We start from the raw sequence: 15,113 nt of genomic DNA, 5'->3' as shown, positions 1-15,113 counted from the left end.
ATTTATTACCTTCTAAAACCTAATTGGACAAGCCCCGACGAGTAACAATTAATGCAAGAGCATAATATGAAAGTAGAAGACAATATTTAAAATTTCACGAGTAAAATTTAATATCTAGCATTTACTATGCTTCTCTCCCTTTCCTGCATAATGATCTTCCTACATATACTTCTCCAGTCGATTTATTATTTATTACCTTCTAAAACCACTTTTTACAAGTAAAAAAGAGAACAAAATAATCTGGTTTCACGCAAAATTGTAACCCTCAACAACCAAAATAAACAAAAGGAAACATAAAAATAGGTGCATGGGAAGCAGGTCCAAATGCAGCAAAAAGGGGTTGATCAAGGTTTACGGGTTTACAGAGAAACTGTTCGCTGTAGTTGGGGATGTCGAGACATACCGACACCATGGTCACTCCAGATCTTCTTTCGTTCTCAATTATTTAAAAAATAAAAATTTACACTTTTATATCTGTGCCTGTATTCATATTTTAAACGTCCTGATGAGAATACAAACCACAAAAGAAAATTAATAAAGAAATGCACATCTTGTAGAAAGGGTCTGAAGCTCATTTCAATTATATCATTAAATACACCCAGAATTATTAAGCAACAAACAATTTTCGTAATAAATAATTGCTTGGCATTTAATTTTCTTTTTAATAAATAAATTTTATTCTTTGCAAATCAAATATACTTAAAAATAATTTAATAAAATAATATAATTTTTATTTATTATATTTTATTTAAAAAAATAAAAGACAGATCATGTACATAAATATAAGATCTTCATTCAATCACATTTTTAAAGATTAAAATACTTTTTAATTTTTAAGAAGTTTCAAATGAAACAGCTTTTCTTTATTTTTTCCAAAACTACATGCATACATGCACTATTTAAATTTAAAAAAAACAAACTATTTAGCATTGTTAAATATCTTACACCTCGAATTTATTATACACCAATCTATTTGTGGTTATAGATTTAAAAGAGAAACTGATAATTGAAATTTATATTCAATTAAATTTAATAGATTTTAAAGATAAATATTATATATCTTATGAAATATTAATAATCGAGAGTATAGAAGATGATTGAAAGAATATAAAATTCGTTTGATACCTTTTTATTATTTTTTAAAATTGGTGCTTAGATACAAATTAAATATTATAATAAATAAAATGTTTTTTAAAATTTAAATTACGTTTTATAAATGACAATTAATTATTTGGAATTATGATTGGTTATTGTAATAAAAATTAGAAATATTGAAATAAATAGAAATGAAAATAGTTAGTTGATTTTAATTTAGAAGTTGAATGATAAAAATTTAAATTGGGTTGTTTTCAAAGTTTAATGGTGAGTTTAAGCAAGCATTGTAGATTGAAATCTAAGTGTTAGAGATTTGAGGTGATGTGTGGATTTGAAGCGAGAAACACACTTTGAAACCTTTATTGCCTTGATCTTTGACGTTTGATAAACTTGTAAAGATCGTGGTGTTTATAAACACCCTAGGAGAATTTATGAGATTGCAAGTTATCCTAATTTAGACCCTTATATCAATGGTTGAGAGAAGATTATAGTTATTTCTCATTGTTTGAACATATGAAATAATTGTAGATTAAATGTCTTTAAATACCAAAACATAGCAATAAGTCACACAACATGCATCAAGTTGGCTCGCATTGGTTAGTAGAAAAGGGCGCTATTGGGACCTCAAAACTTTTGCATAATTTTGAGGACCCAAGTTCAAAAGTTTGCTAAGGACACTTAGAATCCCCTTTGTAGGATAACATGCCATGTTAGTCACTATGCAGCTATAGGGAATATTGATCGCAATTGTACATAACACGTCATGTTAGTTGCACATGTGTCACAGGGTCAAAAATGTTGAAAATCCATGTGAATGGCGGTTTTCAGTGAGATTACATTTTTGTCTCATCGACATGTTCCTTGTCGATGAGATATCGTCTTTTGCTAAGATTGCCTTTCTCTCTTATCGGCCCTTGCATGTTATGCTGACGACTTGCCTTTTTTGGTGTGACATCTCTATGTCTGGCTGAAATGTGTTTTGGCGGTGTTCTCTCTTGGTCTCGGACCCACTTCATACATATGACTGCAGGTGTACATGTGGCAAGTACAGATTGTTTCTTCTAGTTGTGCGGGTCCCATGGTGGAATGGCTTATCGGCCTATCACATCCAAATGGAAAAGAAGAAGTGCTTTTGTTTTCGTGCCAAGTGCTGACTAGTCTCCAACCCTTGATAGGCGGGCCCACATTGTTGTCCAAGTGTTTGCAGATGTCCAGATGGTGAGAGTGTGTTGGTTCATTTAGAGTGAGCTGTGGTTGTGTGGGCCCTTTCTTTCATGGTTCGAGGGTGCCATGTGGCAGCCATCGGATGTATCTCTCAAACTGTGTGGGTCCCGCTATAAAAGTGACTCATTGGGTGATCGCCTCTAACTTGAAAGGTTGAAGTCCTTTTGCTCCCACTTCTAACTTCTGGCCGATCTCTGATCCCCAATTGTCAGCCCCACTTCATCTAGTTGTTTGTAGATATCCAATTGGCAAGCGCTCATTGATCCGCCTTGGCGATAATCTGTTCACGTGGGGCCCTTGGTGATGTGGCTCTCTTATTTCATTGTGACCATATTGTTCTATGGCTGAGATGGTTGGTTTCGGTGTGAGGTGGTCTATCAACAAGACCCCTTTGACCTTTATCAACTCTTCATGCTTATACCAACAACTCTCTCTTATCGTTGTGACGAGCCCTCTGTCTTGGCGACGAGACTTGGATTTCGGCAAGAGTTGGTCTTTCAATAAGACTGTTATTTCTTCCCCGAGAAAGGCAGTACGGGGTAAGAAAAGGAGCGTAGGAAGAAACATCCTGCCATCCGACACCATTCTGTGAGCAAGTTGGAAAGTGGTGCAGGGGGTGAATGAAGACAGTCAGCTACTAGATTGTCTGAAAGCAAAGTGCGCATGTGAAATTGCGCTCAATCGTACCAAAACGGATCACGACCATAGTATTACTTTCAAAACCAATCGCCAATTCGATCTTGTATGTGGTATTAACACAAAAACAATCTCCTTCAAGTCGGCTTCAAGAAGTGTAACGTGTAGCTCCAAGTCGGCTTCAATCTCGAAAAAAACATAGCACCTAACCAAAAGAGTGTATTCACATGCTTCCTAAGGATCTTCCCATTCACCAAGAACACAAAATCAACCACCAAAATTACCGCAACCACTGGAAATCATTCCGGACCAAAACATTACCAAAATAGCCTCGTTTTACCGATTAACTGTCTACTGGTTAACTCCAGCTTCCGGATAAGATGAATCACGACCGCCGGATCGAGTCTCCAAGAAGATTTTTCATTAATGACAACCCTAGACCATAAATCAAGCATCGAAGATCATCGAATGAGTGTCAATTGCCAACAATCTCCCCCTTTGGCATTGATGGCAACACCTGTGAAAAATGGCTAAGTGTTGAAACTTGTGAAACCTATACACCAGATGAAAGAATGAAAGAATTCTAAGGCTCCCCCTTAGATCAACAATCCAAAATTCTGCATTACACCAGACTGTACACTCCATACATACAATCAGCCTGTACATTTATCACCTCATCTCTCCCCCTTTGACAACAATGCCAAAGATAGGACGTGCATCAAATTGCCTGTACATATATACACATTCACCTAATGATCAAATCTATGCATGTTTCAGGACATCTGCATATCCCATCTTAAGGAATCCAAGATATGTGTTCCATCCTGCCCGCAACTTCTCCAAAATTGAAACAAAACCATTCAAAACATAAGCATGAAATTCTATAGCCGCAATCTTAGTAGGAGTCTCCTGAGACATGTTTTGAATGCAGTCCATCTTATGATACACTAAGGTGTCCAATCGGGAATCAATTAGGTTCCAGAGTTCACCCATCCACCTGATCATTCTCTCCTTCTCCTTCTCAAAATTCCTAATCTACTCCATGATATTCAAAATTTGTCCTTCAATACTCCCGGTTAAGTTAGCTGTAGGATCATAAGCCTGAGAAATCTGAGCTAACTATCCTCTATAATTATCTATCTGCTTGTCTATCTCAGTAGTAAAATTGGTCAAAGTTAGACAATACTTGTAAATTTTACCACCTTCCGTTAAGGCCTCATCAATTAGTTTTAACTCCTTATCTAGCGGGGCCTTATCATTACTAATAATTTGCAAAAATGTTTGATGTTTAGATCTTTAAATTTCTCCATAGCTTGCCGGGCTGATGCCTTGGTCAATGAATCAAACTGGGTGGATATATGGTCTATTAAGTTCTGAAGCTTACTAGATGAATTGGTGTTTGCATCAAGTTGCAGTTCCGGTACCACCTGTTCCAAAAATTTAACCGATTTTTCAATGAGTCTCTTCTCTTCACATTCTGTCTGTGCTAATTCCTGACTAGCTTGTGCTTGGAGAGTAGCAGCAACAATCATCCTCTCTGCTAGAGACATCTAATTGAATGGTTTATGAAAACTGATATTGAACTGCGAAAAAATCCCTTGGCTTTGAATTTTAGCTGTGTCAATTGCCACAAGGATCAAAATTTCTGTTGCCTTACCCTTTCCTTTATTTGGTTCTTCCTGTTTTTCCTCTACCTTTTTCTTAGCTTCAACCTGTCCAATTTTGCCTTCTTTAGGTGCCAGATTCTCTTCATTCTTCTTTTGGTCCTCAATCTCCTTAGTCAACCTCATCACAATGGATTGCATCTCATTCTTCAAAGCATCATTCTCTCTCTCAAGCTTGTTAACTTCATCAGCTTTGTCCTGGAATTCCATGATCTGATCTTCTTTCTCCTTCAACTTGTCTATTAATTCCTTCCTCTTCTCTCTATAGACACTTGCTTGATCCTTCAATTCACTGATGAATTCATCAACAACATTCAAGTTCTTCTTCAAGGTACAAATCTCATTTCTAGCTGCATCAAGATCTTCAAGTGCCACATTGAGTTGTCTTTGAAAACCGGAATCCATTGAATCAATATCCTAGATCTTCCTCAAGCGGTTAAGCTTCCTTAGAGGAGCTAGGCTCTGATACCAATTGTTAGAATTAGGGATCACTGAGAGAGGGGGGGGGGGTGTTGAATCAGTGATCTACCAGAAATCAAATTCACAAACTTATGCTTTATCCACCGGTTAGCAATGCATAACATAAAAGAACATAGACATGTAACAAAGAATCCACAAATCCACAACACCAAAATTTTTACGTTGAAACCCGGAAAGGGAAAAACCACGGTGGAGCTGGAAACCACAATATTCATATACTATGGCTAGGAGTACATAAATATTACATAGATGGGGAATGCACTTGCATTCAAGCTCACTGCTCAATTATAATTGCTCGGAAGGCTACAACCTTCAGGGAAGTCTCACTGACTTACAATTTGATCACAATGAGGAAATACAATGAAATGAACTCTCAAGTAGTATCTGACAATGCAAGAATGAGTTCCGGTTAAGCACTGAATCTCTAACTGTCTTCGCTATGTTGAATACTTTGTTTCCGTCTCAGTCAGCTACCAGATTGTCTAAAAGAAAAGTGCGCACGTGAAACTGCGCTCAATCACACCAAAATGGATCACCACCATAGTATTACTTTCAAAACCAATCGCCAATTTGGTCTTATATATCCGGTCTTAACACAAAAACAATCTCCTTCAAGTCAGCTTCAAGGAGTGTAACGTGTAGCTCCAAGTCAGCTTTAATCTCGAACAAAACACAGCACCAGACCAAAAGAGTGTATTCACATTGCTTCCTAAGGATCTTCCCATTCACCAAGAACATGAAATCAACCACCAAAATTACCGCAATCATCGAAAATCATTCCAAACCAAAACATTACCGAAATAGCCTTGTTTTACCGGTTTACTGCCTATCGATTAACTCTAGCTTCCAGATCAGACGAATCATGACTGCCGGATCGAGTCTCCAAGAAGAGTTGCCATCAATGACAACCCTAGACCATAAATCAAGCATCGAAGATCACCAGATGAGTGTCAATTGCCAACAAATGGTAGGTGAGATTACTAAGTATAGTAATCTAGAGTCAGAGATCAACCCGAGATATGACAAAAGATCAAATCTATTATAGTGGCTAATCTGTAGCAGGGTAGATTTCTGCAAGGCTCGAGGTGACTACTTTTAATTGTCCTTTTGGAGGGATGGTCTGTGTGTCCTCAAGTTCGTGGCTCCAAACTCTAGAGGCGGTCCTCACTACTCCTCACATTTAATGCATCCTAAGCGATTGCGTGCAAGGTACAAGGATTGATGCCTTAGGGCTCATTGTAGTCTCATGCAATCAAATTGTGACATGTGTCTCATTTGGCCTGTAGCTTGTTTTTATCCCTTGCTGTTATAAAAGGGAATTCAGGGATAGTGAGAAGAAGTTCGATTCTAATGTAATTTTGAGTGTAGTTCTGGAGGCAAGGCTTCCATGTACAGTCAAAGATTAGGAGTATGCTAGATTCCATTTTCTGTCTATAGTAATTTTGCCATTTCAAATAGTGTATAAATAGAATGCAAACAAGGCTTAACGTTTTTATTATAACTGTCTCTTGGATGTAATCTCATTGTTTTATGAAATAGATGATCAAGGATCCTCTGTTTTGTCCTTGCAAGTTCAGGTGTTTATCTTGTCTCTTGCTTCTTTTCAAGGAAGATATTAAACATGCTTTTTACATGATAATAAAATGGTGTTGTGTGCATATAGGATATGTAAGAATGGCTGCAATAAAATTGTAATAGGGGGTGTTGGTGTAATGCATTAATACTGAGAACCCATTAGTTATAGGTTGGTCTATTTGGGTTTAATGTCTATTGGCTGTAACTTGACTCTACTACCCTGATGAAGGCACTGGTAATGAAGTTTCCTCCCAGTTAGAATCAATCCATTATCTCAAAGTCTCTTTTACTTTCTGTTATTTCTTTTTTGTTTTAGGAGTAGATTTAGTATAGAAATCCATCCCAAATGCTGAGTGAGAGTCTAGAAGCCAGGATTGTAGCCAAATCTGAAGATTCATACACTTTTCTTAGCATATACACATTGGGATATCTGCTATAACTTGTGATGCCTTGAGTGTTGGAAGATGAAAGCTATTTAGACATTACTTAGGTACACCCGCCTTGGTCTAGCAGAGCCAAAAGTGCAGGAGATTTCAATCTTGTGAATGAATCTTGTTTGTTGGCCAAATCCAACCTTGAACATGTCGATAAGAAAGTGGCGAAATATTTAGGGTTTGGGGATCTGTTGATTTGGGAACCAACATGGGCTTTGTGATTTTTGTAGATTAAACGTCTTTAAATACCAGAGCATAACAATAAGTCACACATGTATCAAGTTGGCTCATATTGTTTAGCAGAAAAAGGGCTTTGTAATTTAAATATGAATTCAAATTTTAGGTTCAATTCTCAAAACCTTGTAGTGTATCTTGAGCGGTGTAGGATTGTAATTGGGGAGGAAAACAAAAATCTCAAGGTATAAAGTGAATATATGGAAATGCAAATGTGGGTGCAATAATGAGAATTAAATGGCAAATGTATAGGGATAATTGAAAATGAGAGTAAACAGAGTTGGATAGATATTTAGGAATGATCCAAACTTAGCATAAGAGTGTACCACTTGTTAATGTGTGATTGCATTAAGACATTCCATTAAAATGGTGAAAAATAAATGGGAATTGAAATGAGTAGGCAAATTTTACCATTATATTTTGCCCCCACCTTGAGATATATGCAAATCTAACATGAGCATGTATTTCAAAGTATATGGTCTTTCTCAATCAACATGAAACATTATATGTTTAAAACCTTCAAAAGGATATTAATCCATGTAAAATAACGAACCATTTATTGGGTTTTCCTTATGTTCCTCTCCTTGGCATGAGTGTTGCATAGGAACTTTTTTTTTTGAATTGTATGTCGATTACCAAAGAGAGCATTACAATAAAGTTTGGATATAATTTTAGTGACCAAACAAGTCACTTAGTTTTAGCCCAACTAGAATAATATCTAACCCACAAAATTACGTCATAGTAGCAAAAAAGGACATAAGGCCCATTGTAACAGTATCATAATACAAACATAAGCACAATATTAAAATTAAATATATCTGATACATTTTTCAGCATCATGTTATGTCACTTATCCAAGATTAAAAAAACATCTGACATCGTATTCAAAATTTAGTAAATTACTCTTCATCTTTTTTAGACTGTTGATCATCTTTATTCTTTCCATCAACCTTTTCTTTACCTGTCTCTTTGTCCACTACCTTTGGTTTTGTCTCGCTAATCTAGAAGGAGTCAAAACCTTGACCACCTTCAATCAACTTCATGAATCTTTCACCTGGTAGCTCAAGTGTGAATATAACCTACTCAACAATTATAATCACAATGAGTCTACAAGTAGACTCAGTAAGAAACCTATCCTTCCCCTGGTATACATGCTCATTTCTTCTCTTCCATAACAACCAAAGAATATTAGTGGTTAACATAGGCCAAAACAAATTAGACTTCTTGTCCATGCCCAGAACATAACCCATAAGGATCTCAGACCAACAAGATTCAATCATAATATCCCAACCCCTAATCTCACCCATAAACAAATAGAAAACATTCTTTGCATATTGAATTTTGAAAAAAAAGTGAAAACAACTTTCAATATTAGCACAAAAAAGACAATGGACAAGATTAGGACTAAACACCAATTTTTGAATAAGTAGTTGCCATCTAAAGCATTTTTTCTTAGGTTTAAGAACATTAGATCAACAAGTTTCAATAATCTTTTTCCACATGCTATTATTCAAATTAAGGTTCCATTTCAATTCAACATGCTCAATAATGTTCTGTGTCTGAGTAAGGATTTTGTATAGACCCTTAGCCTTTATGGTGGGAAGAGGGGTACCATCGATCTTTCTCAATTTGGGAAAGAAATTAGTTTTTTCAAGTTATTTAATAGGTTGCTTCAATGCATTAAGAGCCTTAGCAATAGTAAAATATGTCATTTTATTTTTGTCAGACAGTCGAAATTCTTCATGTAACAGGTTCAAACCCTTAAGCTGGTTATTATTAAACAAGTTTCCAATAATAGTTACACTTGCTACATTCCATTTCCTAGCTGAGCAACCTTGCAAAAGAGCAAGTCTTTTACATTTGTGATCAATATTCCACCAAATAGACCTATAACCACAAACTTCACCTTTTCATAGTTGATGGCTTCAACATGGCTAATTGTTGGTGTAAATAATTATTCATCTTGGATATTATTACACCTTAAGTTTACTTAGGAAATGCATTTCATAGTAGTTTGGGTATGAGACACTTGGGTGTTTGTGCCACATTGGGATAGTGTGTGTAGGAGAATTTCCACCTTTTGTGGTCTTATCTTGTTGTTACATTCCACCTTCGTTGGGTGGGTGATCCACCTTATGTGGAATATTATATTGTTTCTCCTACCTACCCACACCTATTTCCTACCTACCCTTGTTTCTTTTTGAGCCACATGTTATGTTTGTGTGCTCACATATCCATATAGCCTTACCTATATAAGAAGGCTGATCTACATTGCATGTATTTAATTGATTGATGATCCAGTTGATCAGTATTTTCATCTTGATAGAATACAGTTTATTCCTACCATCTATTTTGTTCTCTCTTATTTGTGCTTTCCATTGCCTCTAGATCTTGGCAAAATCTCATATGGTATCAGAGCCTATAGGGCTTCATTGATTAGTCTTTTGGAGACATTTTGGAGGCTTCAATTTTCGGATTTGGGGATCTTCATTTTTGGGGGCGTCATATAGCGATTTGGACATCATGGTTGAGTTTGAGAGGCCGTTTTCATAAATTTCGACTATATTTGGTGAGATTTTTTTTTGGCCTATTTGACTATAGTCGTATGGATTTTGAAATAAAAAAAAAATTTATGAATTTTTTTTTTTTGAAAAATATTTTTTTTGGGGGTCTACAGACCCCCCTGTACCCTGTCTCACTGTACCTTGTGCAGGGCTGTGCTCCCATACCTTGCCGACACTAGCTGCCTCTCCTCCAGCGGCCAGCTTCACCGCCGTCGATGACCTCCCCACCCGAGCCACCTAACCGCTGGTGACCATCCTCCGTGGCCACGTGAAATTGCTCACCGACGACCTGCTGTGCCGCGTTCTGCTAGGCTGTACCCTCCATGTTGCTGCTGTCTGTGGCGTGCCGTCCGTGCCATCTGCCACCGGTTGCTCCCGACCCCGTACCGTCGTGACGTTTTGCTCCTGTTGGCACCAGTCTACCTCGCCGGTATCGACGCTTCGCCCACCTCCGGTGATCGTTAAGCTAGTGGCTAATCATCATGAGTAGCCACAAAGTCAACTCCTTGTCACTTCTATCCAACCACTCCCCTTAAATGCTCTTTTCCTAGGTGAATGTGAGATTTTCAAAATCTCATATTCCTCTAAGCATCTCATCTTCCAAGGAATTTTTAATTCCTCCAATCCCCATGAGCATCCCTTTTGAAGAATTTTTAATTCTTCATTTCCATCCTTCAAGAAATATCCTATCCCTTGTTCTTCTCAAGGCACTTCCCAATGAACCTTGAGGAGTGTAGAGACAAGAAATGCCTTTAAAGCATATCTCTTGGTGTCCACACCTCCTCTTGGGCTTTGTGTGGGCTCACAAGAAATCCTGAACCTCCATCTTGGGCCAATCCCAGCCCTCCATTTCTTCTCCTCTCTTCCTATAAATTGAGGACTCCATTCCCTCATATCTCATCTCAGATTTTAACAAATCCATGTTGCTAGTTTGTGCCTAGGAAACCATCCTTGCATCCTTACCATGCCAAAACTAGATCTCATCCATACTTAGCCATCTCATCCTTCAATCCTTAATCCATCACATCCATTTGTGCACAATATTGGAGAGCCAACCACATCAAGCAATCTAGGAGCAAATCAACATCACGTTGGAGGCATTTGGGTGCACTTCGACTTCATCCAAGCTCCATCCGAGGGAGAAGGTAAAATTTTGCAAGGTATAAGCATTGTCTTCATGTTTTCTTGTATGTTCCATGTTTTAATATGTTTTAGTGTTTGGTTTGCATACTAACCACCTGAATTCACCTTGTTTCTCTTTATCCTCTTCATTCTGGCACGCCTGGTGGGACCGACGTCCCTAAATCTAACGTTTTTGTGATTTTTTGTGAGTGTGCAAGTCACAGGTATCGGAACAATGCGAGCGCCTATAAATCAACGCGAGTGATTTGGGTTCAGCGCAATAGACAAACCTTTTAGTGCGTGCACAGGCACATCAGTGCCAGCGCAGGCGCACCAGCACGAGCAAAACTTAAAATTCATTTTTTTTTTCTCGCTGTCATTTTTGAAATTTACTCTCTTTTTATCTTTTCAGCGCATGCATAAGCGTTTCAGCGTGGGAGAAACTACATCATTGCGACTATTTTTAAAATCCCGCTCTCTGCCAAAAAAATTTAAATTTGAATTTTAAAATCTAACCGCTAACTTTTTATTCCAAGTTTCAGTGTTTTAGCGCGAGTGCAGGCGGTTCAACGTGAGTGGATGCGTTTCAGCGCATGCGCAGGCACTTCACCGTGACCGGTCCAGAACAACGCGACAGAGAGGTATAAAATCATGATCTTTGTTTGTGTTTATTCCTTTTAATCTGTTTAGATTTCGCCCCCAATAGCGCGTACACAGGCATTTTGGTGCCTGCGTAGGCGCGACTGACTGCATTTCAGTGCGTGCGCTGTTTCTGCAAGACAGTAGCTACTGATATTTTTTTTATGAGTGTTGCAGTTTACTCGACTGTAAAAGACCTAAGAAACACAAAAAACTACTAATCCGATTGTTTTGCAGGTTGCCTAAGAGTTCCAACCAAACATTGTGTCTTTTTTCTTAAATAGGCACCTTGATCTAATTAAGGGATAAATGAACCATTGTCTTTTGTGTTTTGTGAAAAGCGTAAAGGTAGGAGAGTATGCTCTCGTCTAGTTAGACGATCAGAAATCCAGACCCTCCATGTTTTTCATGTTTGTTGCATGCTTACCCTTAGCGGGCCTGCCCTCCCAACTTGCTCTTTGAGAAGGTAAGAGGGAACGACCCAAGTGAGTACACCCGGACCTGGGGTTCCCAACTCACTATAATAAATAGGCCATTGATGATGAAAGGGTCAATGGTTGGGGTTATATGAGAGTTCACTCTCACATTGGGTGCTTAGTAGGATCCTAGAGATCTCAATCATGATTGCATGACTACTAAGTTCTTGGTGCTTCATTGGGCTATAGGCCTCAATTGCGTTTGCGCAACTGCGAAGGGTAGCTCCTAACGGGAAGACATATTAAACACCTTGTGCATAGTGGCCAAAAACCTTCTAGTCATTGGTGCAGGAGGTCAGACTTCCGAAGTTGCCCATATTTTTATGGCCCTTAGTAGAGACACAAAGTTCACCGTGAGGATTTTTCATGGGAATTGATGCTTGGCTGACCCAGAGAAGTGAGTGCCGTGGAGGGGAGCCAGTGGGGTCAAGCATCTAAGTGTCTGCTCTGGGTAAGCGTAGCTGGGAAACTGATTGGGATCCAATGACCATTGTCCTTGCCAGCCTTAAGAATGTTGTACATGAGCATGAGTGTCTTTGAGCCAAAATTCATGTGATCATTGTGTTTGCTTTGCTTGATACTTACTTGCCAAGAGTAGACTAAAAACACATCATTATCCTCAAACACTTTGCAATAAACACTTGTCTAAAACAAACAATCATCCAAGTCAAGATCCTAGTCACGATTCCAAACATAGTCATACCCAAGTCACATTCTAGTCACCATCCACACAAAGTCCTAATTGCATCGAAACTCCGTCCATCTCATGTTCCATAAACCTAACTTGTATAAGCATCCTAAGAAGTCAATCCACCAACCTATCAATAAGAAGAAGCTCACACAAGCACAACTCATTAGACATTGGAAATTTTGGTATACAATCCGCAAACTCTTGCTTAAACATAGGACATTCTTACATCATTACCATGATTACGTCCATCGTCATAGCAATGAGTTTGATGCTAGTGATGAATTAAGAATTTGTGCCCTCCATCAAGGTTCATGTTTGTCTTTTAACACCAACTATCATCAAAATCAGGGTGGTCATGTCCCTTCGTACAACTTGCCATCTGATCCAATCATATATTGAGTCATGTTCGTGCCAAGGATAGCCTAGTCACCAAATTTCTTCTAATCATTGCTATCATCCCTCTTCAATCAATCATCCTCAATATTTTCCTAAGGACTTAGCACATCAATCAATCACAAAATCAATCACCTTCAATTATCAAATCAATTCTCAAAATCCAAATCAAATCATCCTTTAATCCAATTTAACCTCACATTAAGGTTGCATGCCTTGTGAAGTTTCATTTAGACCTCATCCTTAATCACTTGGCTTTTGTGCTTGAAGAAGAATCCTCTCCATGTACCTTTGCCTTATCCTTTGAGTCAATCAAGACTCTTAACTTACGTCTTTGCTTCACTTAGGGTCATTAGTCAACCCTTAGTGGAAGAAAGGCTTTTAATCATCATTCCAAGGTCTAAATTCTACCCAACTTGGTCATTACCTCGCTTGTGGTTTCATCTCCTGCCTAAGATCCGCATCCAAGGACTAAGGTGCAAAATCCTAATCAAATCCGTTTCCTAATCGAAGGACCCTATCAATCAGCAAAATCCATTTTTCGTCAAATTCAAATCCAAAAATCCAAGAGCCTTGCTAAGTCCTCTCATCAAAACTTTCCTCCTCCAATCTTTTCTAAGGTTATTCTTGTATGGTCACAACTCGATCTCAAAAGAAAAATATGTCCGAACAACAATATGGTATGCTAGACATTAGTGTCCTATATGAAAATCCTACACAAGATCTTACACAAAGTGTGCAACCTAGCATCCAAAATCAAACACAAAATCCTAATATGGTTGACCAAGATGAACTCTCTCTGGAAGTGAAAACTTTCCCAATAGACTCTTATAACCAAGAGATGTTGGAGAAATTTATCCAACACAATCCTACTGCACTTCTAAAGACCCTCCTTGAAAATGGAGCTCAACTCCCACCTGATTTTGATAAATCCACCCTTGGTCAACAACCACAAGGAGACCTTGTTCCCACTCATACCACTGCACCTATTCAAACTCAATCAATTGTGACCCCACCAATCATTCAAACTCAATCAATAACACTCGCGACACCTCCCCCCGTGATCTCCATTCCACCTTCTTCCTCCTTACCATCTATACCACAATCAAATCCGATCTCATCTATTCTCCAACATGCCTCTATACCATCTTCTTCTCAACCATATATTCCCATTCCACAAACCTCTATTCCCATCAACAATGTTGCTAGCTTCTTTTGGGCCGCACTTAATCCTGTCACAACAGTTTGTGGGTCGCAACTGAGTGTCACTCAAGTCCCTGTGACATCGGTCATCACATATCACATCCCCACTTCCTCATCAGATCAATACATTAGTGGTGGTGCACCTTCCATGAATCATCCGATTCTAGGGGCAAACACAATCCATCATTTCCAAAATCCACAACAAGACCTCATTAAAGAAATTCAAGACATGAAAAACATCATCAAGGACATGAAGGAAGGGACTAACAAAAGGAAACCTTACTCCTTTGAGGAATTTTTTCCTTGTCCTTATGACCCGTCTATATTAGTTGCACCTTACCCCCCAGGGTTTGAGATCCCTAAGTTCACCAAGTATGAGGGCAAAGGGAACCCCCGTGACCATGTCCGGGAATTTCACATCCTATGTCAAGAAGTCTCCTATAGTGACCTATACCTTCGAAGACTCTTTCCTAAGAGTCTCACGAGAGATGCCCTGGCATGGTTCTCGTTCTTACCACGAGGTTCCATTATCTCCTTCCTAGATTTGGCAGAGAAGTTTTTGGCTCACTATGCCTACAACATGGCTAATGATGTTTCCATGATGGACCTATGTAACACAAAGCAAAGGCTTGAAGATACTTTCGCTAACTTCTTGCAAAGATGACAACACCTCATCAAGAAAT

The sequence above is a fragment of the Cryptomeria japonica genome, chromosome 5, assembly GCF_030272615.1.
Source record: "Cryptomeria japonica chromosome 5, Sugi_1.0, whole genome shotgun sequence".
NCBI lineage: Eukaryota > Viridiplantae > Streptophyta > Pinopsida > Cupressales > Cupressaceae > Cryptomeria > Cryptomeria japonica.
The sequence above is the reverse complement of the archived record's forward strand: the minus strand, read 5'-3'. Positions refer to the sequence as shown.